Source organism: Pinus tabuliformis, chromosome J, assembly GCF_031772625.1.
Source record: "Pinus tabuliformis cultivar Carrire ecotype Pingquan chromosome J, CPIR1, whole genome shotgun sequence".
NCBI classification, from domain to species: Eukaryota; Viridiplantae; Streptophyta; class Pinopsida; order Pinales; family Pinaceae; genus Pinus; species Pinus tabuliformis.
The window spans coordinates 6,988,673-7,014,887 of NC_142295.1; the positions used below are offsets into that span (position 1 = coordinate 6,988,673).

The following is a 26,215-nucleotide window of genomic DNA, read 5'->3' on the forward strand; positions in this document are numbered from 1 at the left end:
ATGATGCTTGTGCCATTAGTGTTCATGCGCCTCTAGAGAAGAGGTTGGGTGACATCGAGTTGTAGTCAGAAGGACTACATGCAAGGGCAGGAACCTTGAGGTGCCCAAACTCTTGGATCACATCCGGCTACGGGAGCCCTTAATGATAGTAGCATGATGATAGGTGTTGGGTGGAGCAAAGTGTGGTGGAGCGGCAAGGCAGTGCTAGAGTGCAGAAATCTGTAGCAGCGCAGTGGAGTCTGCAGCAGTGCGAGAGGCACAGAGGTATTTGCAGTAGCGTAGTGGCAACAGAGGGAGCACAGGATGTTAGCAGAGGTAGCTTCAGCATAACGAGGCTTCCAGATTGACCGAGATGTCAGTATTTGGGTGAAGTCAGTTACCTACTTCTCGGTAACTGAGTTGCAATGCAGCAGTTAGCAGTGGTAGTGCTATGGGCAGAATGTTGAGAGGGAGCTGCAGTACAGATGTAGCAGTGGCAGTGGTAGTGTCATGGGCAACAGTACAGGAAGCAACAGTGCAGAGGATGGGCAGAATGTTGAGAAGGAGCTGCAGTACAGATGTAGCAGTGGCAGTGGTAGTGTCATGGGCAACAGTACAGGAAGCAACAGTGCAGAGGATGTGAGGGAGCAGGCCAAACATCAGCACAGGTATCGATGCGGAGGATCAGTGTGATGTTTCTATGGTGAAGCATTACTAGAGCACATTCCTCGCTAAGAGGGAGTGTTGATTTTTGGTTTTGGTAGCATCGGCTGTGCTTTAGCCATGAAAATTGGTGGAGAGGCTAAGGCACATGAGATCTCCAAGACTCAAAAATCGTTTGGGGAAATTCCACCCGGATGGAGAGATATTAAAATAATTAATATTTTTAATGAGACCCTAAGTCTAAACTTAGGAAAATTAAAATATTAATGTGTATTAATATGATATGGGTGAGAAAGTTCTAAATAATGAGGATCAAGCTAGATCTAATCTTAGCTGTTGATTAGGGACTTAATCTCAGCCGTTGAATCGTCAACAGGAAAAGTATAAGAGGAGGCTTGAGGGTCAGTTGGAGACACACCAAGACACCAAGAGAGATTAGTCAGTTCGATTTTCTGGGGCGAGGTTTGCTGAGGAAATTGAACAAGTGATCAGTTGCAGTGAGGGGCAGCTCGGTAGGAGGCCGAGGAATACATATCAGAGAGGTAGCAGAGTGCCGGAAGAGGCAGCGCAGAGCCTAGGAGGGTTGACGCAGAGGCTAAGGAGGCCAGCGCAGAGGACGCAGAGGGCCAAAGGAGTTGACGCAGAGGCCATAGAGGTTGACGCAGTAGACGCATAGGGCTTCAGAGGCTGCGTTGAGGTGATTCAGTGGGACAGACTGAGAGTTGATTGGCTGACGCAGAGCCAGAGAGGGTGACGCAGTCCCTAAGAGGGTGACACAATTCCAGAGAGTGCGTGGAGCAACTTTCGGTGTCCAACACAAGGAATAGCCGGAGTCACTGTGGGATCGTTCATCCTGTTGCTGATCAACCAAAATATCTGTCTCTGGATATAGGTATTGCTGCCAAGGATATTCTCTGAAGGGTGAGCCATTTCTGGCACCCTAGTTGTATTCATAATCTTCTTAATAATAAAACCCTCTATATGTTGCACCGGTTTTCTCGAACTGGGTTTTTCCGGGGACGGTTGTCCAAAAATAATGGTGTTCCTTGTGTTGTCTCAGTTTATTTCAGTTGTTGATCTGTATATTTGTGAAGGCTGCATTTGTGTTTACTTCGATATTTATGCATTTAAATAACTTGTTAATGCAAAGAACAAGTAGGAGATAGTAAACTAGAAAATGCAGTAGGGGTTTCTGATGTGTTAGATTCAGGAATTTTCACAATTTAGATATTATACAAACGTCCACTTGTTGGAAGGATGTGGTAGATTGCAATTGATATGGAACTACATTTCCAGATCCTTCTCTGCTCCTCCTTGGATATTTGTGGATATGGTGGATCCAAATTCTTCTTGGTTACCTCTTGGATACATATTTGGGAAGGATGAAGCATGGATTGATATGGGATTGTATAAGATCTATTCTTTTAAGCAGAATGAGAATTTTGTATTTATATGCAAGTCTGTGCCAGGATTGCAACAATAACATCAGGTAGTACATAGCTATGCCTTCAAAATTTTTTCCTAAGCCCTCTTATCAAGCAAAACTATAAATTTTTCCAAGGGGATTGTTATGAATATAATTTATGTAAAAGTAATAAATATAGATAATAAATAATAATCATAATAATATGTAATTAAATAATAAATAGTTAAACAAAGAGGCATGTCTAAGGAGACATGACAGTTCATAAAGGGAGACCTGCATAGGGTATATAAGCAGGCACTCAATTTCAATTGTATCATTCTTATCCATACATTTTAATATATATTCTTGTATCTCTATGGAGATCTACATATTCAAAGTCTTCTGGAGTATTCAACTTGAAGAACGAACTTTGTTCATTCCATTTGGTATCAGAGCTATTCGATTCTATGGCTGCTCAACCACTGGACAACCACTGGACAAAGTCGGCCTGATCCGGTCCTTTGCCGTCAACATTTCGTCAACCTTATTGCCGTATAATTGAAGCATTTCCCTCAAAAATTGGAGTTCTCCACTTCTCCGTTTAACTAGGCCTTTGGCCATTAAAATTAAAAAGAAGAAAAAAAATTATATACCAAAAAATAAATTTATTAAATATATATATATATATATATATATATATATATATATATATATTATAACAAAAAAAAAAAAAAAAACCAAAAAAATGATGACGCCGTCAGCCCTATAGAGCCCCTGCAGTGCTGCTCGACACTCTGCACCACTCCCGAAGTTGTTGCTGGGCGTTGTGTCTTCAGTCGCCCACGACACTGCCATTATATTATTAATAACAAAAGAAATGAGACTGAATACGATTTAGATTGAAAACACATAGTGACGAAGGATCCGTCTACTAGCCTGGGATTAGGCAAATTTGACACTTTGGTGGGAGCCAAGCAGTGAAGTGAACGTTGCAAGGGATTCATGAAACAAAATAGGGTGGACAAAAATCGCACACCAGATTTACAAGCACCCAATCATCACGGTGAAACGTGGGTGTGGCTGCTAGAATTTGGCCCAGGTATCCACAACAAAAGGTAGTAGGCGTACCTGTTCCGTCCAATATCTGCATGTAGTCGCAATCTTTGACTAGTCACCGCCACTAGTTGCAGACACTTCGACTGTCGTTTTCCCCGTCATAGCATTTCGATTAGCCAGTCGCCGCTATCACTATTACTTCTCCATCCACTGTTAAACCCGAACACCTACTGACACCCTCCATCTGACCAATTGTGTCTCCCGTTGTTGTCTTCCCCATGATCTTGTTGACTCTCGATGATCGTGACCTTTCCTTCCATACGACGCATTGCATCATTCACATTCTAAAGGCCGATATTAGTTACATTATAAAACTATATATATATATATATATATATATATATATATATTTACTGTTATATAATTCATTTAATTGTTAAAAAAAATTAAAAAATTACTATTATTTAAATTAATTTTAAAAAAATTCTGCCAAGAAAAAAAGAGAGTACTGAGGTTCAAAGTTATTTAAAAAAAAGAAAAAAAAGAGTAATAATATTTATTATAAGAAGTTACGAAGGGGTTACCTTAAAAACCCTAAAGCTCATCTCGAAAAAACGAAAATGGAGTCTAATTCAGAAATGAAGGCCGGAAATGATGTTACTATCACTATCTCGCTAGTCGAAGATAAAAATTTAGTGATTCCTAAGTCAAATATAATCGAAAAATTGGACTGTTATAACAACAAAAAATATGAAATAACCAATTTACAATTAAACATTGGAGATTATGTATTCATATCACATTTATTTGTTCAAAACCTATGGAGTGATCAAGGTGACATTATTTTAGGTTCACCCTGGATGGCAACCCTAGGTTCCTTCATCCTGAATACGAAGAAGAAGTTTTTGACATTTTCTTACAAAAAGAAAAAAATAACGGTACAAGATGTTATAGTGAAGCCAAATGCAGTAATACCAAAAGACATATTAGATATCTTAAAAGTAATTTTCAAGAAGGTAAAGAAGTACTACAAAATATGCAAAGAGAAGTTGACAAGATCATTGCTGAAAAAAATGAAGAAGTTTTTTGGCTTAAAGACCATGGTGAAAAACTACTGACGCAAATTAAGAAGCTTAAAAAGGACAAGAAGTCATTAAAAGACAAGTTAGAACATTATCGAAGTCGCCAGTCGTAACAAATCTAGTTGAAGATAAAGGAACGAATACTGAACCAGTCAATACCACAACTCAAGAAGAGTATAAGTTAGTTGAAGGAAAAATACACTCACATGTTGCAATTCAGATGATGAAAATTCCAAATGAAGATTTTGTAACCAACTCGATGACATCGGAATCTGAAGTGAATCAAAATCTTGCCACACACATGAAAAAGAAAGGACAAACCAAAAGAACTCCTTATCTACATTTGAATCACAAGAATAGACATCTCAATCAATCTACGAATTTGTATCACTTAGAACATAAACAACAAACTTATGTTTCGACGGATACTGAAGTGCGCACAACTTAGTCCAGTGATAACAATTCATCATAAGTTTCCAGTAATCGAAAGATCCCACAGAAAATTAATTTAGGATGGTCAGATCCTTCCTCCGTGCGACAATTTTATATATCACTCCAAGGATCATATCAACTTGTATCAACAAAGATGACAGTTCCGAGATGAGAAGACATTTGAAACAGAAAAGAGATCAAGCCTTTTCATCAGTAAGCTTTGAGGACAAAGCTTTTTGAGGTGGAAGGCAATGTTATGAATATAATTTATGTAAAAGTAATAAATATAGATAATAAATAATAATCATAATAATATGTAATTAAATAATAATTAGTTAAACAAAGAGGCATGTCTAAGGAGACATGACCGTTCATAAAGGGACACCTGCATAGGGTACATAAGCTGGCACTCAATTTCAATTGTATCATTCTTATTTATACATTTTAATATATATTTTTGTATTTCAATGGAGATCTACATATTCCGAGTCTTCTGGAGGATTTAACTTGAAGAACGAGCTTTGTTCATTCTAGGGACTCAAAACCAGACAACAAAAAATGGGGTTTTGTAAGTTTATACATTACAAAACTGACCCATCAAGAAACAAAATTTAAATTCCATACTATAACTGATTGATAATGCAATCTTTCATAACTGTGCAATGCCAATCCTTTTAACTCTAACGAATAGGAGAGGGCCTGATTCGGGCATTGATTTTTAAATTTCCGAATCTTAATTACACCCTTCATTAGCACAGAAGTCTGCATTTTTATTGAGATCACGAAGAACATGGAAATATGTTATTGAAGAGAACCCTTCTGCTGCTTTCCTAATTCTTTTCATAAGATTTTCTAATGTTTTCCCCCTCGGAGATGAGCCCTTCACGAAACGCTGAATAAGGAGGGAGCCTCCCAAAACAGTGAGAGAAGCTATCTAATTTTCTTTGGCTAACGGAATCCCTTGGTAGAGGGCATAAGCTTCAGCTTGGTTGTTTGTCTTGCATTCCTAAGCCTCATGAATACTTTGCAACTTTAACTTCCTTGGGGCCATAAAACACCCTTCCCTTTCCCCCTCCTGCCACTCCTCTCCCTTGAAACGAATATTAAAGAAGACAAAAATATTAAATAAATTAATGTTTACTGCAATTTCAACAACTAAAGGATTGAATATGTCAATAGACTTGATGTGTGTCAAATAAGTCACCCATCAACTAGAGATCCCTTTGTGAGAATTTTGATCAAGTACACACATGTCAATAAATAGCTTAATGTTTGAAGAAACCTATCGAACTATTTTTGGTTGCTGCCGCTCAGAAAGCATTTAATTAGGCAAATTGCAATAATAAAATAGTAGGCAAGCTCTGTTGTATATCATCTTGGCCATTTTTCTGGAAACCATTTTACAACTTCACAAGTAATAATATTCAAAACCTCATAAAACTGCATAAAGGTTCGTGCATGGACATCCATTTTTGTAGATTAGGTAGGATTATTTTGACAACTAGTTTTGCTTCTCTGTGGGATCTGATTCTGATTTAATACCCCACTTTAAACAATAATTTTATTACATATAATGTGCCCAACAGTGATTTTTTTTTTCTATATAATACTATCTAAGCACCCACGGGGATTTGAACCGGTGACCTATCGCAAGGAGTGACTTAACATCACACCCATTCACCGTCAATCTAAAGCCCCGTGGGCGCCCAACAGTGATTATTGAAACATCTTAAAATAATTGATGTATCTGTATCCAATTCCATATTTGTATTTTTTTGCTTTTGTTTTTCTAGATCTATGCTGAGTCTAGGCTTGGGCCAGCCCACATATTGGATGGAAGAACAATTTGCCCAACTGTGAGATGCTGTCACTGAATTGTGTGAGGCTTGGTCAAGCCTTGATGCCCCTTGGGACAGTTTTTATCCCTGACATTTGGCTCCCATCCTCCACCCGTCTCTATATTGGTATCTTTCTTCAAGTAACTTAGATACAAGGTTTCTGATCTGACCAAGTAAACTCAACAAAGAATACAAACCATTCGAGGAAAGTAAGTAGATTTCAGTTCAGGAAATTATTTATCCTGAACAAACCTCCATGATTTGCTGTAGCATGTTATGCACATGTTTTCAGTTTTGTTTGGCAGCTTCCTTTAATATGATCAAATGTTTTGACCTGAATTTATCTTTTGACATGGGGAAACTTTGGAAGTTAAATTAAAAGGGTTTCATTAAGTTTTAATTAGCATTAATCTTTGACAATAATGGTTCATGCAGCAAACCAGAATGCAGGTTGTTGGTAACCCACGATGACTACAGCATCTTGTCAAAGCTGCCAAAAGTGAAAACATCTGTTGTAACAGTTTTGCGTGGTCCGGTGGATCGGGTGTTTAGCACTTACGAGTTTTCTGTGGAGGTTGCATCCAGGTTTTTGATTCATCCAAACTTATCATCTTCTATGCGCTTGAGACGAACGGAAGGCAAATCGTCTAACATAGTCAGCACCCTTGACATTTGGCCATGGAGGTATCTAGTGCCATGGATGCGTGAAGATCTTTTTGCCCGGGTATTTTCTTGTTTATGCACTCATTCGTTTCTGTAATACTAAGAATCTTTTTGAAGTAATATTTCTTCCTTTCTTTATTGCTTACTATAAAGTTGGAAGCGTTTATATGTGAAGGCATTTTCATGCCAGTTTGAACGATTGGCTAGCTGTTTGGAAAATGTAAATTGTTGTTATGATGATACAAAGTTGTAGGAAGCAATTCCAACTGTGGGTCTTTTTTTGCTCTGGTCAATTTCTGTACAGCCAAGAATGACTTGCACACAAGGCAAATCATTACCTGCATTTTGGTATCAATGGCGGCGAGGATAGTGCATTCAATACAAGCAAAGGTTATCCATTATTATCTAGAGATGGAGTAGCCAGATACAAAAGATATGCATCATAAGGTGACCAAAAACACCAAACCTAGGTAAGACATTTGTGTTGAAACATACACCATTATTAGGAAAATATCAGAGCTGCAGGCATTTAAATTTGCGGTGTTCCACGGGGTCATGTGGGGTCGTGAGCGGTCGTTTCCCTAGACAAAAATCACAATTTTTTTTAATGAAACAAAAAAATTCCTAATTTTTATGAACCGGGAAGGGTTCAAACTTTATTTTCAATGTTCATTTCACATTGTTTCATCTTTTCATGATATCGCTCTGCTCAGTCGTCCTCTTGTCCTTTCACATTTGCTTTTATATTTCAGACTTCAGTTTTTTATTTTATTTTATTTTATTTAACAGAAACGGTTGAATTTTATTAATAAGAAGAGGTTGGGCATGCCAAACAACCTCGAGTACAGACATATGCGAGAAATTTGGCTCAAAAGAGGCCTCCTATTCTGGCTTTTGTTTCAGAGATTCGCTGTTGTTTTTAACGCAATGGCAGGGTAAGTGGTCCTTGCTTTGCTGTGGTCCTCTTTTCTTTGATACTTTGGTAGTTTCCTGGGTTAAGTTAAAGCCCACATAAACTAAGTTCCATGGGCCAAAATACAGACCCGCATAAATTAAAATGATTTTATTTAAAACTTGTCTTATCCACCGTACCCGGCCCCACTACAGGGTTAACCCCCGCCGATCTCGACACGCGACAGCCGTCAGATCTTCTCCTGCCCAGATCTGACGCAAATCGCGTCCATTGCTTTCTGAACCTTAATTCCTTAGGAGCGCGCGATATGGGTGGTTTTGTATTGCCACGCGTCGGCCCTTGAGAGGAATCACGTTCATTTCATAAAAACTACCGAGCAGCCAAGAGCGGTGCGATGGAACCCGCTTACCACTCCCAGCGAAATAACTCCCCTTCTTTTACAATGTGCGATGGACGTTAGATCAACTCCGCCCAAATCCAACGCTTATCGCGTCCCTCGCTGTCCGAGCTTTAATTGGGACCCATCTCTGTACCCGACCCCACTCCAAGGATAAGACCCCGCCATGAAAAGTGTGCGATAACCGTCAAATCTTCCACCGCCTAGATTTGACGCTTATCACGTCGATTTGCTGTCCGACCTTTATCACCTCAGGGGCACGCAAAATGGGCGGTTTTGTCCTGCCTCGCGTCAGGCCGTGAGTCGCATCGTGTCCGATATGAGAAATACTACCCAACAGCCAGAAGCGGTGCGATGAAAACTGCTTACCACTCCCTGCATCTTTAACCCCCCATCTTTTCCAGCTCGTGATGACCGTCGGATCTTCCCCCGCCCTGTGTCTTCGCCTCTCGTCCATCAAAATCGTCTTCTAAATGAGATCCATTCTGCGCCCTGTTTTTACTCCTATCACAACTGGTCCATGCGGAGAGCCGAAAACCCATTGAGAAGTGAGCCAACCTTTGTTCTGCGAGATTCTGTCCTTGAACGACTCTCCTTGCCTGTTAAGGGATTGGGTGCCTTTCCGCGTCTTCATCATTGTTCACCAGCATACCTTGGGCTAGAAGACATCCTTTGTTGGCCATTATGTCAGCTTCCTTGTTCTGAGCTCACAAGACATGGTAGATGTAGTGGCCGTACTAAATTAAGAGCCATTACTGAACTGTGAAACTGTAAAGATTGCTGAAACTGTCTGAAATGGTATTAATAGATTTGACGAAGTACTTACCTGGTCTGCTACGGCTGTTGCGATGAGGATGCTGCAGAACTTCTCCAGCGCTCTCGTTACCGAATGACCAAAACCACCCAGCCAAACCGAGTATACCTAGATACTCAATCCAGTATGCTTCTCAACCGATGCATACCGTTCCCCCGTGCCCAGAGACTTCAAAACAAGTAAGGCTCAATAGTTCCGAATTATAAGCAGTATGGATAAATTTCCTCTCCTTCTTCCTTCAACAGCACTCTCCTTCTTCCTTCAACAACACCCGGTTCAGTTTTTCCACTTACAGCAAATACAACCTTCCCCATCCACAGGCAAAGAACACCCCCCCTTTTGAAATCCTCCTTCCTCCCTTTAAATAGCAGAGGTCCCTCCCTCTCTACGCATCTGTTCACCGCCTTTATGAAAGGATAAGATTTTTGTTAGGCGGTGATTGCTTTGTCATGATTTTTGCTTTTAATTGAATCAGATCCTCACAACATCGAATGGTGTCACTTTAATTATGACAGTTGGTACTTTAATTTTTTTAATAGTATAAGACCATGATGATTTTAAATATTACATATTATTTTATGTTTTATAAAATATCAAGTTTAATCATAAGGTTTATGGGTTTAGTTTTATTAGTATACATTTTGGGTTATATGTAAACATATGAATAAACTCAACTATATTTCTTACTGAGTGTATATTTCTTCTATTTACGAGAATTAGGTATTTAATTAACACCTTTGATAATTAATTCATTTATCTTATATTTAGACATTCTCCATGAATAGTCGATATATAGTCGATATATATATATATATATACTAGTGCAATGTATATGATGCATGCATATGTAGCTATCATATGTATGCCTCACATGCATGCTAATATTGCTATGTTGTTCGTGATTTGAGATGGGTTGTTACAGTAGAATGAGCAAGATGTGAAGTTTTGAGTCAACTTTCTTATTCTTTCTAGGGTCTTGTTTAGAGTAGGGCTATTGAGTTGATCGCTCTTATTAAGGGTTTTAATCAGGATTTCAAAGTCCCTGAAGATTTGAAGGTTTTCCCCTATGTTCCTTTGAGCCAGCTGACAAGCTTTTAGCAGACCTAGGATCTCGGCCTGGTTGTTGGTGCTCTGTCCTAGACCCCAACTGTAGCTGTCCTGTTTTTGTCCATCTATGGAGTAAATTATTCCTCCTGCCCCTGATATCCTCGGGTTTCCTTTGGAGGCTCCATCGAAGAAAATCGTGACTTTTCCTTGATTTTTCCACCATTTTTGGAATTCCACCTCAGAGATCCGGAGACGCCACTCTGGATTATGGCTAGTCAAGGAGATATTCTTCTTGATGCTTGCCCGTCTCAGGGATTCACCTAGCCAGCTGAGCTCTTTAGGGAGAAGGTAGTTGTCTGACTTATGAGGTCTATTTTCAAGAGTTTCCAACAACAAGGCTTTGGCCTTGGCAATGACTGTGTTGGTGGATTGAAGTCTATTGTTGAAGATGGCTTCATTCCTAGCCAACCAGATTCCCCAACAGATATATTTTGGGATTGCATTCCAGATTTTAGTCCAAGTTGATTTGTTGTTCAAAGAGTGTGGATAGCAATCTTTCCAAGTTGCGAAAAGACTAACCACTGAAGACTGCTGAGGGATTTGGACGTTGAGCCCCATGGTTGCTTGCATCCAGACCTCTTGAGAAAAGGGGCAGTCTATGAATAGGTGATCGATCGTTTCCTGGTCCTTGCAACAGAGAGGGCATCTGTGTGGACCAATGATTCCTCTTTTCTCTAAGTTTTCCCCAGTGAGGGTCCTTCTGTGCATGAGAGTCCAGCAGAAGAAGTTGATTTTTGGGAGTCCAAATGGGTCCCATACATGTTGCCAAAGCTTTGTAGTATGGATCTGATGTTGTTGTTCTTGGAGGGCTGCAAAACCTAGCCCAGCTGAGTAAGTTCCGGACTTCCTCCAGCCCCACTTGTCCCTCGAATGTAGGTGCATAGGAGCCAGACCAGTGAGTTTATCCAATAATTGATGGAGTTGAGGGAGCATCCAATCAGGGGGGCGATGTAGGTCCCAATTACTCCAGTTCCCTTCTGAATCCCATGTGCAAATGTCAGCAAGTTTGTGGATACCTTTTTGGATGAGCCAGTTACGCAAGTCTGCTATATCTGGTGCAAGACTTAGGGGATGGAGACCCATGATCTTGTCCTCCCACAGTCTGATTCTTTTCCCATTTCTTGGAATTATGTAGAGCTGTTCTTTGAAGAATTTCCAGCCTTGGGTGCACAACTTCCACAACGTGGTTCCTTTGTGAGAAACTCCTTCATCCATATTCTTTATTGAGAGCCTGTGCAGATATTTTTTAATTAGAACTTGACTTACAGGGTGTTTTTGGTTTGAGAAGATTTTCCAAAGGATCTTCCCTCCCATTGCCAGATTGGCCAACACAGGATCTCTTACCTAAAGTCCACCTTCAGGTATTGGCCTTTTCACTATGTCCCAACTTACTATATGGATTTTTTTTTGGTTCCCCTTTCCTCCTTGCCATAGGAAATTTCGAATCAGCTTTGCTAACTGATCGGTGATCATTTTTGGAGCTAAAAGGAAAGAGGCCTGGTAGATAGGAAGGGATGAGAGGACTGACTTGACTAGAGTGAGCTTCCCAGCTGTGGTAAGCCACTGTCCGCCCCAAGCAGTCATTTTTGCCTTGATTTTGCTGATAATTTCCATCTAGTGAGGGGCCTTAGTAGTGCCCAAGGTTAAAGGCAGGCCAAGATACTTGAATTTTTCCCAAGAAACATATCCGATGAAGCCTAGGGCTTGGGCAATCCTGAGAATAGATTGCTGGTCTACAGCCTAGCCGTACACTGCACTTTTTCTATTATTGACCATAGCTCTGGAGACTCTGCAGAAGCTTTGGATTACTCCGCTGAAGGCTCTTGCTATTTTAATAGAGGCTCCTCCCAAAAGGATAGAGTCGTCTACGAACAAGGCATGGTTGATTGGGGTTGTTCCAGGTATCGCCTTGATGCCAGGAAGTGTCCCGTTGAGCTTCTCATCAGAGAGATTTCGGCTTAGAGAGTCTGCCATCAGAATGTACAGGAAGGGGGACAGAGGGCAGCCTTGCCTGATTCCCCTTGTAGCTTTGAAGTAGTTTGTAGGTCTACCATTTACTAGAGGGGCTATCCAAGGTTCTCCAATGCATGCTTTAATCAAATTAACAAATTCAGAACTAAAACCAAATGCAGAAAGAACTTGGAGAAGGAAGGAATGTCTTACTCTATCGAAGGCGTTCACCATGTCCAGTTTGATGAGCATACCTTGCTCTTTGCGCTGGTGGTTGGAATGGATGATTTCCTGCACCAGTATCACATTGTCCAGGATATGCCTTCCTTTGACAAACCCTCCTTGATTGGGAGAGATGAGTTTGTCCAGCAAAGGTTTTATTCTATTAGCAAGTAGCTTGGTGAGAATTTTGTAGGACGCGTTGCAAAGCGAGATTGGTCTGAATCTGTCGAATGTCTCCAGGTTGGCTTCTTTGGGAATTAGGGCTAGGAAGGTGGAGTTTGTGCTTCCTCCCACTTCGGCTCTTCGAAGGAATCCTTTGATCATTCGGTACAAATCAACCTTGGTGATATCCCAACAGAGTCTATAGAAGTGTATTGAGAATCCATCTGGTCCAGGGGCTTTGTCTGGTTCCATCTTCCATATGACATTGCTGATTTCTTCTTCAGTGAATGGCTTCAGGAGAGTTGCATTGTCCTCCTCATTAACCATCCTTGGAACGTGCTTGAGGAAGTCATGTGCTTCCTCATTATCCTCCATTCCTTCTTCTTTGAACAACAGCTGAAAATGAGAGGTTGCCGCCTCTTTTATCAGAGTTGTGCCTTTAAGAATAGTCCCATCTGGTGAGGTGATTTCAGCAATGTGGTTTCTAGAGAGGCGGGTACGAATTTGCTTGTGGAAGAAGGCTGTATTCTTGTCTCCAGACACAAGCCAGAGATTGTGTGACTTGAGCCTCAAATATTCTTCCTCTTCTCTAAATGTCCGGAGGGTGTTGATTTGGTGTTCTTGCTCCCTATGAATTTATGCTCTAGTTATGTCTTGAGTCTCCAGGCCCATTTGGAGATCCAACAACTGCTTTGTGCTTTGTTTTCTTTGGGTAGTGGGAGAGACTGTGGGCTTTTTTATCCATTGCTTCAGGGTTGTTTTGGTGGCTTTTATCTTTTGCTCCCAAACATAGCTGGGTGATCCTTGAACATGAATGGACCATGCCTTATTCACTGTATCCAAAAACCCTTCCCTGTTTTCCCATAGTGGGCTGAACCGAAAGGGGATTGGTCCTAGGTTTTCTTCTTCTTCCATCAGAAGGAGGATGGGTTTATGGTCTGAGTTCCACTTTGGTAGAATTTTTGTGGAAATGATCATCTTCTCGAAGAGGAAGGAACTTTGAAGAAGGAATCTGTCCAGCCTGGCTGAGATATGCTCCTCCCCTATTCTGTTATTTGTCCAGGTGTATAGCCCTTTTTTTGGCTTGAAGTCCATTAAATCCCATTGTTGAATCAGGTTTTCCACTAAGGGGAGGAAGCGGTCCCTGCTGCTGGTTCCTCCTCTTTTTTCCTTTGGGTCTAGGATTAGATTGTAGTCTCTGGCAATAATTATATTATTGAGGGAGTAAGCTTCCAAAAAATCAGTCAGGGTTTGCCAACATTGTTCCTTTTCTACATAGAGTACAAGAACATAGAGATTAAAGAGAGCAATGTTTATCTTACTTGGTAGGTGTCGGAGTTTGGTGTAAATCCAGTGTTGCGTCTGAAAGGAGCTCTCAAGCTGGAATTTGTCAGCCTCCCAGAGAGTGGCTAACCCACCGCATGTACCTCTAGCACTTACCGCTTTTCTAGCTTTTGTTTTCCATTTTGCTTTGCTGAGTTCCAGAAGGGCTTCTCCTTCTATTTTAGTCTCTTGGAGCATGAGGATCTTGAGAAGTTCTGACTTTAATAGGCTCTTGACTGCTTCAGCTTTTGATGGGTTCCCCAATCCTCTGCAATTCCAAGAGACTAATCGCATTATTTACTGGTAGGGGTTGGGGCAACACCTCCCTTGGGAGGCCTGATTCTAGTATTTCTGCCGATATACATCTCTATAGTGGCCTGACTGCCTTGCATTTTTTGTCTCTCTGCTTCTTCTTCTCTGGCCTCTCTGTGAGATTTCCTCCCCACTCTTTTCAAGGGCCTCTCAGATGTTTCATCTTCTGAGGATCCCAATGTCTCAGGGGGCTGGTTCCTCTTGCCTTTTGCTTTCTTCCATGTTGTTTGCCTGCTGTTCAATCTCTTTATCTGCTGGATCTTGGGTTCTTCTGGTGTGCTGAGAATATCAAAGGGGTTGGTTGATATGTCTGCTATTGGAGGGACTGAACTTCCTTCTGCTTGGGGTTCTGGAGGAGCAACCCTCCTAGTGGAGGCGACTTTCCCTTTATTCCTGTTGCTCTGCTTGGTTGGTCCTGATTTCTAGACCTGAGTCCATTAATCTCCCTTCTCTTTCTCAACTACATCCTCTGATTTATTTTACAATGCTTGGCAAAGTGCCCGTAGCCATGGCAGTGTCTGCATTTAAATGGTAGTTGCTCGTAATCTAGCACTTGTATGTGTGACCAATCAGCCACCATGAGTTTAATGGCTTTAGGGAGACCTTCCTCCAGGTCTACTTCTACACAAATTCTAGCACAGGAATATTGGTCTCTTCTTTCTACTCGGTCGATGTATTTGCCTAGCTTGTTGCCTATGGTTTCCAAGGATTTAGGGTTCCAGTAGTGAAGAGGAAGGTGGGGCAATCTCACCCAGACCGGAACAGTCGAGGGCACATCCTAGGTCGGGTCGAAGTCTGGAGTCCATTGATTCAGATATAGTCCCTGAGGCCCCATGAAATATGGGCCGTTTCTGAATATTAGGTTTCTGTCTTCTGCTGCTTCGAATACAAATACAAAGAAGCCTTTGCCGACGAAATGGCTTTTTATTCCTTCTTTGACCAGTGAACGCCAGTTCCTTTGAACCCAGGCTTCTACCGCTTTTGGCGAGGGCCATAAGCCTGTGAACTGGCCGATAAGTCCTCTTTCTGCTAGGTTTAAAGCCGCTTTGCAAGGCTCTTCAATAGGCAGAGCAACTGTGGGGATAGTTGCCATTTTTTTCACGAACTTCTGTTGGTTTTCGGATGCTGGCCTTTTATTGCAAGCTGCAACCAAATCCCGGAATGCGGCTAGCTCTAGTGGCAAGGGAGTTTCCTTTTCGCGGCCCCCTCCTAGGGCCATGGCTCTGGAGCTTCGTGTAGTTTCGAGGTTCGCTGTGTCTCTTTGCGCACTCCCCTGGCTTCCTCCTGCTGGTCGAAGGCTACACCAGGCTCCTGCTAACTGGTTCCTCTCGTGAACGCTGCTCCAAGCTATTTCAAACTCTTTTGACCCCTCCGACTTCAGTCTATTTTGAATCTTGATATATGATATATTAGACTTGAGTCTTGACTCTATAAAAAATTGGTTCTTGATGTATCAGACTTGACTTTTATTTCAATATTCAGTATTCATAGTTGGAACTTCAATATGGTTTAGACTTTAAAACTTTAAACATTTATTTTCGTTGTACATTGTTAGTAGTTACATTGTACAGTTACAAATTTACATGTATGATGTATGATTATATGATATCATGCTTTTCGTTTTAATTTTGTTTCACACTTCAGTGATATGATTGAACGATTTATCATTTATCCTTCATGATGTAAGTGTTATATATTATAGAATGTTAAAGACAGTTACATTATAAATATTAAAATTTCAAAGATATATCATATATTTTTATATTTGTAAGTTTTTAAGACCCCGACGCCCCCACCCATGTTTCCTAAAAATTGGTGGGGAGCTTTTATATAGGCCGCTCCTGCGTATCCCCACTCCCTCGCCCCCACATCCCGGAAACTTGGTGGAACATTGCAAATTTGGTCAAGTGATTTATGATAAAAGTCACACATACACATGCGGAAGTACTTTCAGAGAGAGAAGCAATATTTGATATCTTATTCAATGTGTAATGAATACTAATCATTACATAACGATGATGTTCTCATGAGAGACACATGAATTAGATAATCACCTCTCTGTAACCAAAAAAGTCACATCTTAATTAATCATTCTAGTGACTTGACTTTATTAAATATTTGGATCTTTTTCTTACTTGATAAAAAGGGAATCTAATTTTATATTGAAACTGCCATCTCTGAAAGTTGCAGATGCATCACATATAGTCTAAACAGAATAACTATGCTTGAAAAGAAAGTCAGGGTTTATACAGTGACATTCTTTTATATAGCATTTACAATAATTGGACAAGGTTGACTTGAAAAACAAACCAAATTTTCCCCAATTTTCATACTAGAGCTATGAACAGACCATAGCCACGCAGTGAATAAACACAGAATAAAAACACCATATCATCAAACAGGTAGCCAAGGAGAGCCTTCAGATGTTCATGCGCCAGGAGGGTGCTTCTTCACATTTTCTGTGCCTGGCTCTTCCTCCAAGAAAACTGGGGCTGCTGTTTTGCCACAAAGTCAACCAAATATTTCGCTGTTGTTAATCTTCTATTTGAAGTTTTCATTTCCTTTTCAAAAACTGTGTATAGAGCCACTGATTTTTCTGGTAAGGCCACCTTATTTTTGTCAAACTTGGTCTGTCTGTTCATGCACCAGGAGGGTGCTTTATAGTGCTTGCTGGGTCTGGCACTTCCTCCATGACCACTGTATGCTACCTTTCTGTGAAGTCCATAGAATATTTCAGACTGTTGTAGATCTTCTGTTTGAAGGCTTCATCTTCTTGTTTCTCCTTATCAGATATCCTGTTTAAAGCCACCAATTTCTCTAGTAAGGCCACTGTTTTTTAATATTTTCCTCAATTTTCGTCTATCTGTTGGAATTATGCTCATCCCTGTTTCCAAGCCTTGGCCCCAAAGTCACAAGTGCCATGTACAATATCTCAACTGGAACACGGGAATTCTTTGGAGTCTGTGAATTTGTTTTAGACAAGCTAGCAGGGTGGCCCAAACAGTAAACCCAATAAAATAAAGAGTAAACCCTTGAAGAAACACAGGATTGAGTGTAAGACTGCCCTTACCAACTTGGATATGATTACCCTTGATTAGGCCCTTGGTATGTGGCTGGAAATAACTCTTCTGCTTGCTGCTCTGGATCTGTAAATCTGCAATTTAGGGTCCACTTTGGAGGCATCCTAGATCTAAAATTGTGCAAATAAAGTATGGCTATGGGTTGTAAGTGTTAGTTTTCTAAAATAACTTTCCAATGAGTCTACTAGCACCTTAAAACATTGAGTATTTCAAAAGATATGCAAATCTGGAAAATACTACTTAGTTTTGGTGTTGAATTTCGACAAGGGTAGAAGCTGAAATTTTTAATCTTGCAGATTTTTAATCACAAGAAGTTTATGATGGATTTTCTACTTCAAATAATGATCAAATAGCTCCTGGAAGTAAGAAAAATGAAGAGGACTGAAAGGATATACTTTTGAATGCCAAATCCCTTTGAAAAAAGGCTCGTCTTAACTTGTAGCAGGTGGCTGTAACTTTCTGTTGCATACCTGCAAACCTTGGATAACAACTTGTTTTGATGATTTTAAGTCTTATCTGCACATAACAAGACACTATGCTTTTGTTGGGCCAATTAGATATATTTTTGTAGCAAAACCCAAATGCCAAACTAGCTTAAAGATGTAAATTTTAAGCACAAGCTAGTGAACCTATTTTTTGTTTTATTTATTTTCTGATTTTTTTGTTTTCATAAACAAATAACGAAATTGAAAAGTATTTTGATATTTTGAATGAGCTGAAGCTATGACTTAACTTGTATGACTCTAATTACCTCTTTGTGTTGGATTGTGATTACAACCCTCCCTAAATCAGCCATTGAATTATTTTGGACAAGTAGTGAATTTGAAGTGCTTGCACCAGTTGCCTCCACTCTTGTTTAAGATTTTTGCCGATGCCAACATTCAATTAGGAGCAGTTCTCTTAGTGGAACACCTTTGGTCAATGGATTAGCTATGAGACCAGAGAGATTTAGTGATTCAAGGAAAAATCAGTGATAGGGGTTTGTCCAAAAATTAGATTTCAAAAACCCTAGCTCAAGAAGAAAAAGTGAGGCCTAGTCTCGTAGACTCTTTTCTCCAAGTGACTAAGTAGCCCCTCAATGGATCAATCCACTAACTTCGTGTAACTTTAACAAAAACCAACAAAATATCTTATGAAGCACAATACTCTTTACAAGAGCTAAGAATAGAAAGAATAGAAAAACCAAGCCACAAATTGTACACAGGATGTTTGTGTTGGGTCCCTATAATACTAGTGATTACCCCATTACTATTGTAGTTATACCCCTTATTTATATTGTTGTGCCCCTATTACCCCCATGTTGTTATTTCTGTGCCCCATAGAATCCCTCTATTGTTATTTTTGTGGCTTTATATTATTATTGTTAGGTCGGCTGGATTATATTGTGACTCCTTAGACTCCTATATATAGAAAGGAGGTTTTGTCATTTGTATCATCCAAGAATTGTTCATTTATGTAATGTAAAGGAGGTTTCCCCCTCGAAGAGGCTGAATTCTAAGGCGTTGATCTATCTTTTCTATCTTTTCTTGAGCTGGTTTCATAACATTTGGTATCAGAGCTTTGGATTCTAGGGTTTCGCTGCTCCAAACAGGTCATCGTGGCATTTTCGCTATAACTTTTTTCTGTGACGTTTCAGAAGTCGCAAAAAAAACCCATTTGAGAAGAAATCGCGCTGAACCTTGGGTCCAAATTTCAGAGCTTTTGCGCGATATTTGCGGAGATATGATCTGAGGAAGTTGGTCTTTTTGCAGACTCCTGAATTACATTCAAAACAGGTGACCTGGGGAAAATCGTCATAACTTTCTCTCTGGGGATTGGATTGAAATTTCGTAAGAAGGTACAGAAAGAGGACGGACTGTAGTTTCTTGTATGCGTGTTTCAGATCCAAAGGTTGAAACAGTGACTCGTGGCACGTCGTACAAGTTCGCTCTACTGAACTAGTCTAAAAGCAAGTCACTGTGGGAGATTTCACATAACTCTTCCTTGGAGAATCCAATTTGGGTCAGACTTGTGGCATTGGAAAGAGGACGCAGAAGGCTACTACAGGTCGCAATTTCAGAACTGGATGATCCAAAATTACAGAGATACATCAGATTCAATATCAGGCTTCTATAAAGTGAAAAAAGGTGTGTAGTTTTTTTTTAAATTTTTGTGTAAGCTTGGTTTAACGGAATTCAAAGGGCATAGTAAAGCATTATTATCGGTAACTGATGCCCCGAGGAAAGAAAATGCAAACACCTAGTAAGGAACCTGAAAGCTCTAGCATGACTCATGAAGAAGAGGAAGAAATGCTACATGATATATCAAAATTACAAGAACAAGTGCAACAAATGTCACGCTCACAAAAGCTAACAGAAGCTAAGATAAATGGCGTGGAATCTAAGATAAAGGGCATGGAAGCTAAGATGGATGATTTGAAGATAGATTTGAAGAGAGACATGGCAGATTTGAAGACAGACATGGCAGATTTGAAGACAGATTTGAAACAGACATGGCAGATTTGAAGACAGATTTGACAAATTTTCTACAAGAAATACTTACTAATGGTGAAAAGGTAGTAAAGGAAACTCATGATGTGAACAAAAGAAATGTTAATCATGATTCCATAGACTCTAATGTTGGATCGAAGACCCACCATATTCCAAAAATCGATATGAGGAAGTTTGATGGCAAGGATCCCGCCACATGGATATTACAGATGGAGCAATTCTTCGATCTCAATAATGTGCAAAACACACAAAAGGTACGTATGGCAACTGTATATTTGGAACCAAATCAGTTTGTATGGTATCAATGGCTTTGCTCTCGTAAACAATTTATCACTTGGGCAATTTTTACGGAAGAATTGATAGCACATTATGAAGATACAAAAAGCAACACTTTTTTTAGCCAATTGATAAGTCTCAAACAAAAGGGTTCAATAATGGAGCACATTGAGGAGTTCCAAAAATTGAACATAAGGGTAAAAGATATTCCAGAGGAGCATAGGATTGATGTGTTCATAGGGTCTTTAAAGGATAATATCCAACATGATGTTCGCCTTTGGGAACCTGATTCATTAGAGAAGGCATTCAGGTTAGCAAGAAAAATGGAAAGCAAAATTATGGCAACTAGGAAGCATACCACTCACAACTATAAAGACGGAAGTGTTGTTGCCCCTAGTCTTCCACAACCTATAAGGTTGACACCACAACAATTGGAAGAAAAAAGAGCAAAAGGGCTTTGTTACAGTTGTGATAGCAAATACACTAAAGGTCATAAGTGTGCTGAGAAGAAATTATTCTACATAGATTGTGAAGAGGAAGAAGAAAAGGAGCAAGAAAGGTCAAAAGAAGAAGATATACTCCAGGAACAAAGCCTAGATGAAGAACAAATAAATCCGACCATATCTTGTAATGCATTGGCGGGAATTACCACTCCTCAAACCATCAAGATAGAAGGACAAATCAAGAAGAAAAAGGTAATAGTGTTGATTGATTCAGGAAGCACCCACAATTTTATTCATTGTAGGGTAGCAAAAGAATTGAATTGCTTCCTATATCCAGCACCAGAGTGTCAAGTGATGATTGCAAATGGAGGAACAATAAATTGCTCTGGAAAGTGCCATAATATCAAGCTATCCATGGGAGAATATGTATTGACTAGCCCAATGCTTTCCATTCCAATGGGAGGTGCTGATGTTGTACTAGGAGTCCAATGGCTACAATCCTTGGGTACAATAGCTTTTAATTTTCAAGAACTTTTCATCAAATTTTCTACGGAAGGAAAGGAAGTTGAATTAAGGGGTATTGCAGGGAAACCAGGAAAGATAATCAGCTCTAATGGTATGACAAAGCTTCTAAAAAAGGAGCAAAGAGGTGTAATTGCACAATTATGTTCGCTAGATGTTTCCACATTGGAATCATCTATTTCTCCAGATCTCCAAAAAGTCCTGGACAATCATTCCAAGGTATTTGAGACTCCCAAAGGTCTCCCACCTATGCGTGATCATGATCATGCTATTCATCTGATTCCAGGAAGTGTTCCTCCAAACATCAGGCCGTACAGATATCCCTATGTCCAAAAAAGTGAAATTGAACGTATGGTTGCAGAAATGCTAGAGGCTGGTATAATTCAACCGAGTCAAAGTTCTTTCTCTGCTCCAGTAGTATTGGTGCACAAGAAGGATGGATCATGGCGCATGTGTCCGGATTATAGGGAGCTCAACAAGCTCACTATTAAAGATAAGTTCCCCATTCCTGTCATTGATGAATTACTGGATGAATTGCATGGATCAATTTACTTCACCAAGTTGGATCTTCGTTCGGGATATCATCAAATCAGAATGAAGATTGAAGACATTCCGAAAACGGCATTTAGAACTCATGAGGGTCATTATGAATTTTTGGTCATGCCTTTTGGCCTTACCAATGCACCTTCAACATTTCAAGGTTTGATGAATTCAATTTTCAAACCATTCCTTAGAAAATTTGTGTTAGTATTTTTTGATGATATACTAATCTACAACAAGTCTTGGAAGGATCATGTTGAACATGTTGACAGGGTGCTACAACTATTGGAGGAGAAACAATTATATGCAAAAAGATCCAAATGTTTCTTTGGAGTCCAGGAGGTGGAATATTTGGGTCATATTGTATCTCATGAAGGAGTTAAGGTAGACCCTAGCAAAATTAAAGCCATTAAGGAATGGAAAATCCCCACATCCATAAAGCATCTGCGAGGATTTCTTGGGTTGACAGGGTATTATCGCAAGTTTGTTAAGAATTATGGGAGAATAGCAGCACCTCTAACAACATTATTGAAGAAAGATGCATTTTCATGGACTCCGGAAGCAACAAAGGCCTTTGAACATCTTAAAGAGGCAATGTGCCAAGCACCGGTCTTAGCTACACCGGACTTCACAAAAACCTTTATTGTGGAATGTGATGCTTCAGGAAATGGAATTGGTGCTGTTCTAATGCAAGATGAAAGACCCATTGCTTTTGAAAGTCGTCCAATCAAGGGAAAGTTTTTAAGCAAAGCTATTTATGAGAAGGAAATGTTGGCAATACTCCATGCACTTAAGAAATGGCGACCCTACCTAATGGGAAGACACTTCAAGGTAAAAACGGATCATGATAGCCTTAAATACTTTTTAGAACAAAGATTATCCTCTGAAGAGCAACAAAAGTGGGTCACAAAGATGTTGGGTTATGACTTTGAAATCATCTACAAAAAAGGGAAGCAAAATGTGGTGGCAGATGCACTCTCAAGAAAGGATGAGGATGTGGAAGCATTGTTGTGCGCCATTTCTATTATCCAACCAGATTGGATAAACGAAGCAAGGGAGGAATGGAAGAATGACGAAGAAGTGTGGGCACTTATTCGAAAGCTACAACAAGATTCCAGTACGTCTGATACATTTAGCTGGCAAAATGATTCGTTATGGTACAAAGATCGCTTATACCTCTGTAAGAATTCCCAGCTAAAACAAAAGATTCTTATGGAATTGCACACTTCTCCCTTAGGAGGGCACTCAGGATTTTTAAAAACTTACCACAGGGTTAAGAAGGAATTTTTTTGGGATGGCCTTAAATCAGATATTCAAAAGTTTGTGGCGGAATGTTTGGTTTGCCAACAAAATAAAGTTGAAACAATTAAGACACCGGGTCTATTACAACCTTTATCCATTCCAAGCCAACGTTGGGAGGAGGTTTCAATGGATTTTATCACAGGTTTACCCAAGTCTGAGGGAAAGAGTGTCATCATGGTGGTAGTTGACAGACTTACCAAGTATGCACACTTTTGTGCATTATCACATCCATTTAAAGCCAGTACAGTTTCTACTGCATTTATGGAAACAATTCAAAAGCTACATGGAAACCCAAAGATTATTGTAAGTGACAGAGATCCCATTTTCACTGGAAATTTTTGGACAGAATTATTTTCTTGTCTTGGTACTCAGTTAGCTCATAGCTCATCTTATCATCCTCAATCTGATGGGCAAACTGAGATAGTAAACAAATGTTTGGAAGGATATCTTCGTTGCTTTGTATCTGATAAACAGACACAATGGGTCAAATGGTTGCCTCTGGCTGAATGGTGGTATAACACTTCCTTCCATACAGCAACAAAAATGACCCCATTTATGGCACTTTATGGGTATCAACCACCATCCATCACATCATATTTAAGAGAAAATTCTAAGGTTCAGGCAGTGGAACATCACATCGAACATCAACAACAAGTCCTCCAACTCTTAAAGGATAACCTCGTGTTGGCACAAATAGAATGAAACAACAGGCAGATCAACATCGCAGTGAAAGAAGTTTTGATGTAGGTGATTGGGTATTCCTACGGCTACAACCATATAAGCAAATGTCCCTAAAGCAAGCTAAGAAGGATAATAAATTATCACCAAAGTATTATGGTCCGTACAAGGTGTTGCAAAAGATTGGTACTATGGCATACAAATTGGAGCTTCCTGCAGCTTCTCGATTGCACCCAGTTTTCCATGTTTCATGTTTAAAGAAGGTTATAGGCGACAAGCTCCCAGTTCAAACAATATTGCCAGAACTTGACGAGGAAGGAAAAATTATATTGGAACCGGAAGCAGTCACAGAAACAAGAACTCGACAGCTACGAAATCGATCAATTTCAGAGTATCTTATCAAGTGGAAGAACTTATCCGCTGAAGATTCCACATGGGAGGATGAGAATTTTATGCAGAAGTATCCAGAACTACTCAAGCGTTGAGGACAACACTTTTTTGAAGGAGAGGGGCATGTTGGGTCCCTATAATACTAGTGATTACCCCATTACTATTGTAGTTATACCCCTTATTTATATTGTTGTGCCCCTATTACCCCCATATTGTTATTTCTGTGCCCCATAGAATCCCTCTATTGTTATTTTTGTGGCTTTATATTATTATTGTTAGGTCGGCTGGATTATATTGTGACTCCTTAGACTCCTATATATAGAAAGGAGGTTTTGTCATTTGTATCATCCAAGAATTGTTCATTTATGTAATGTAAAGGAGGTTGCCCCCTCGAAGAGACTGAATTCTAAGGCGTTGATCTATCTTTTCTATCTTTTCTTGAGCTGGTTTCATAACAGTTTGCACCAAAGAAGTTCTTATTATGGCATTAGTGATCACATATTTTTACGACACGGTTTGCTAAGGAGGGAGAGTTCTAAATCTATAGATGAAGCTCTCAACATCTATCCTTCTTTTGCTCCCCCAAACGGGTGACTTGTCATCCACAAAATACTTGCAGACTAAGTCAAAATAAATTTGTTTTTTACAATTACGAAATAATTTCACATGATAAATTTTACACAAAGGGGAGGGGAGCGGGGGGGGAGGGGAAGCACCTTTGAAACAACTCCATTAAAACCTTAATATAATGCTCATTAGCATTCAAAATATGCCTTAAATGAATGCCCATGCCCATACTGCAAGTCAAGGCACTTCCATGAAGCATGGGAGAATGACTTTCCAAGCTCAAAAATGGGTCATGAAACCCCTAATAAATAAAATGACGTCAAACATAGGAGGAAGATGACTTGACTTGAATACAGGCTCTTTGCTTGGAGAAGAGGCTCCTTCGTACTTCTTCAACCATATTTTGTCCACTTGTTGTCTAATGTTTCCTTAACTTGCCTTCAAACCTTCAATGTCTTGCCTTAGAAGGTTTAACGCCACTTTTTGTAAAGTTCTTTACTGAAGATAGTCTTGACCTGTTCTGTGAATCTTGATCCTGGCAAGTTGCTCGACAATCCTTGCGCACTCTTGGCGCTCAATCTATGCACACTCCACACAAAGAATGATCAATTTAATTGTGCCTTTGTCCTTCTCTTTCACAATAGAAATTGATGCATGCAAGGAGGCCTAGTTGAATGCCAGTTCACACTAGTGTCATGAGTTTCCTTTTCTAGTTAACTGGAGCAAGTCCTAGTTACACTTGGACTATCTCTCAGTTAACTAGCTCAAGTTGTGATTCGAGTTAACTGAGGACTCAACTTTTCCTCTCTTCACTTATCTCTGAAGTATTAACTTGGCTTAATTGAACTTGTCACTGCAACCTCATCCTGTAGTCTAACTGAAGAAGACTCCAACGAATTGAAGCTCCAACACTACGCATGCAAACTTGATGACCATTCTAGTAAACTGGAAATCAACTCATCGTAACTGAATTCTATCTCATGAACTCACATTCATGCTAGAGAAAAAATAATTCGAGGTCTTCACTAGCTAAGGCACAAGCTAGAAGACCTTCCATCACAATATTTTCAACACTCCATTTTAGCAAGGAAGGGATTATGTACAACTCCCAACTTATCTCTGAAAAACACGAACTTGCCTTTGACTAAGGCCTTTGTCAAGATATCCACAACTTGCTCATCTATTGGAATGTACGGTAGCTTTACTATCCCTTTCTACACACAATCTCTGAGATGATGGTATCTGATCTCCGATGTGCTTGGGGCGATCATGAAACACTGGATTCTCAGAGAGCTTAATGCAACTCTGATTGTCATAGTGTATCACAGTGGGCTCCATCCCCTGCCTGAAGAGATCTACAAGCAACTTCCTCATCCAGATAGCTTCACATGCTGCTTGGATGGTAGCCCTGTATTTGGCCTCTGTTGAACTGAGTGCAACTGATCCTTGCTTCCTACTGAACTAGGAAACAACTGCTAACCCAATGGTGAGGATGCAACCTCAAATACTCTTGTGACCTACAGAGCTCCCTGCCCAATCTGCATCTTTGTAGCGCTCAAGCCTCATTCTATCAACATTTTTGTACCATAATCCATAATCTGTCGTGCCTT

The 26,215-nt window shown here is 40.0% G+C and overlaps 1 pseudogene across 1 annotated transcript in view; it reads left to right on the top strand.

Moving 5' to 3' along the window:
- The window catches only part of LOC149225156 (protein-tyrosine sulfotransferase-like), a 267,602-nt pseudogene that overhangs the window by 91,155 nt on the left and 150,232 nt on the right, over positions 1–26,215 (top strand). Inside the window, exon 4 of the transcript XR_016246941.1 lies at positions 6,891–7,179. The product of XR_016246941.1 is annotated as a protein-tyrosine sulfotransferase-like (transcript). The remainder of the gene's footprint in view (positions 1–6,890; positions 7,180–26,215) is intronic.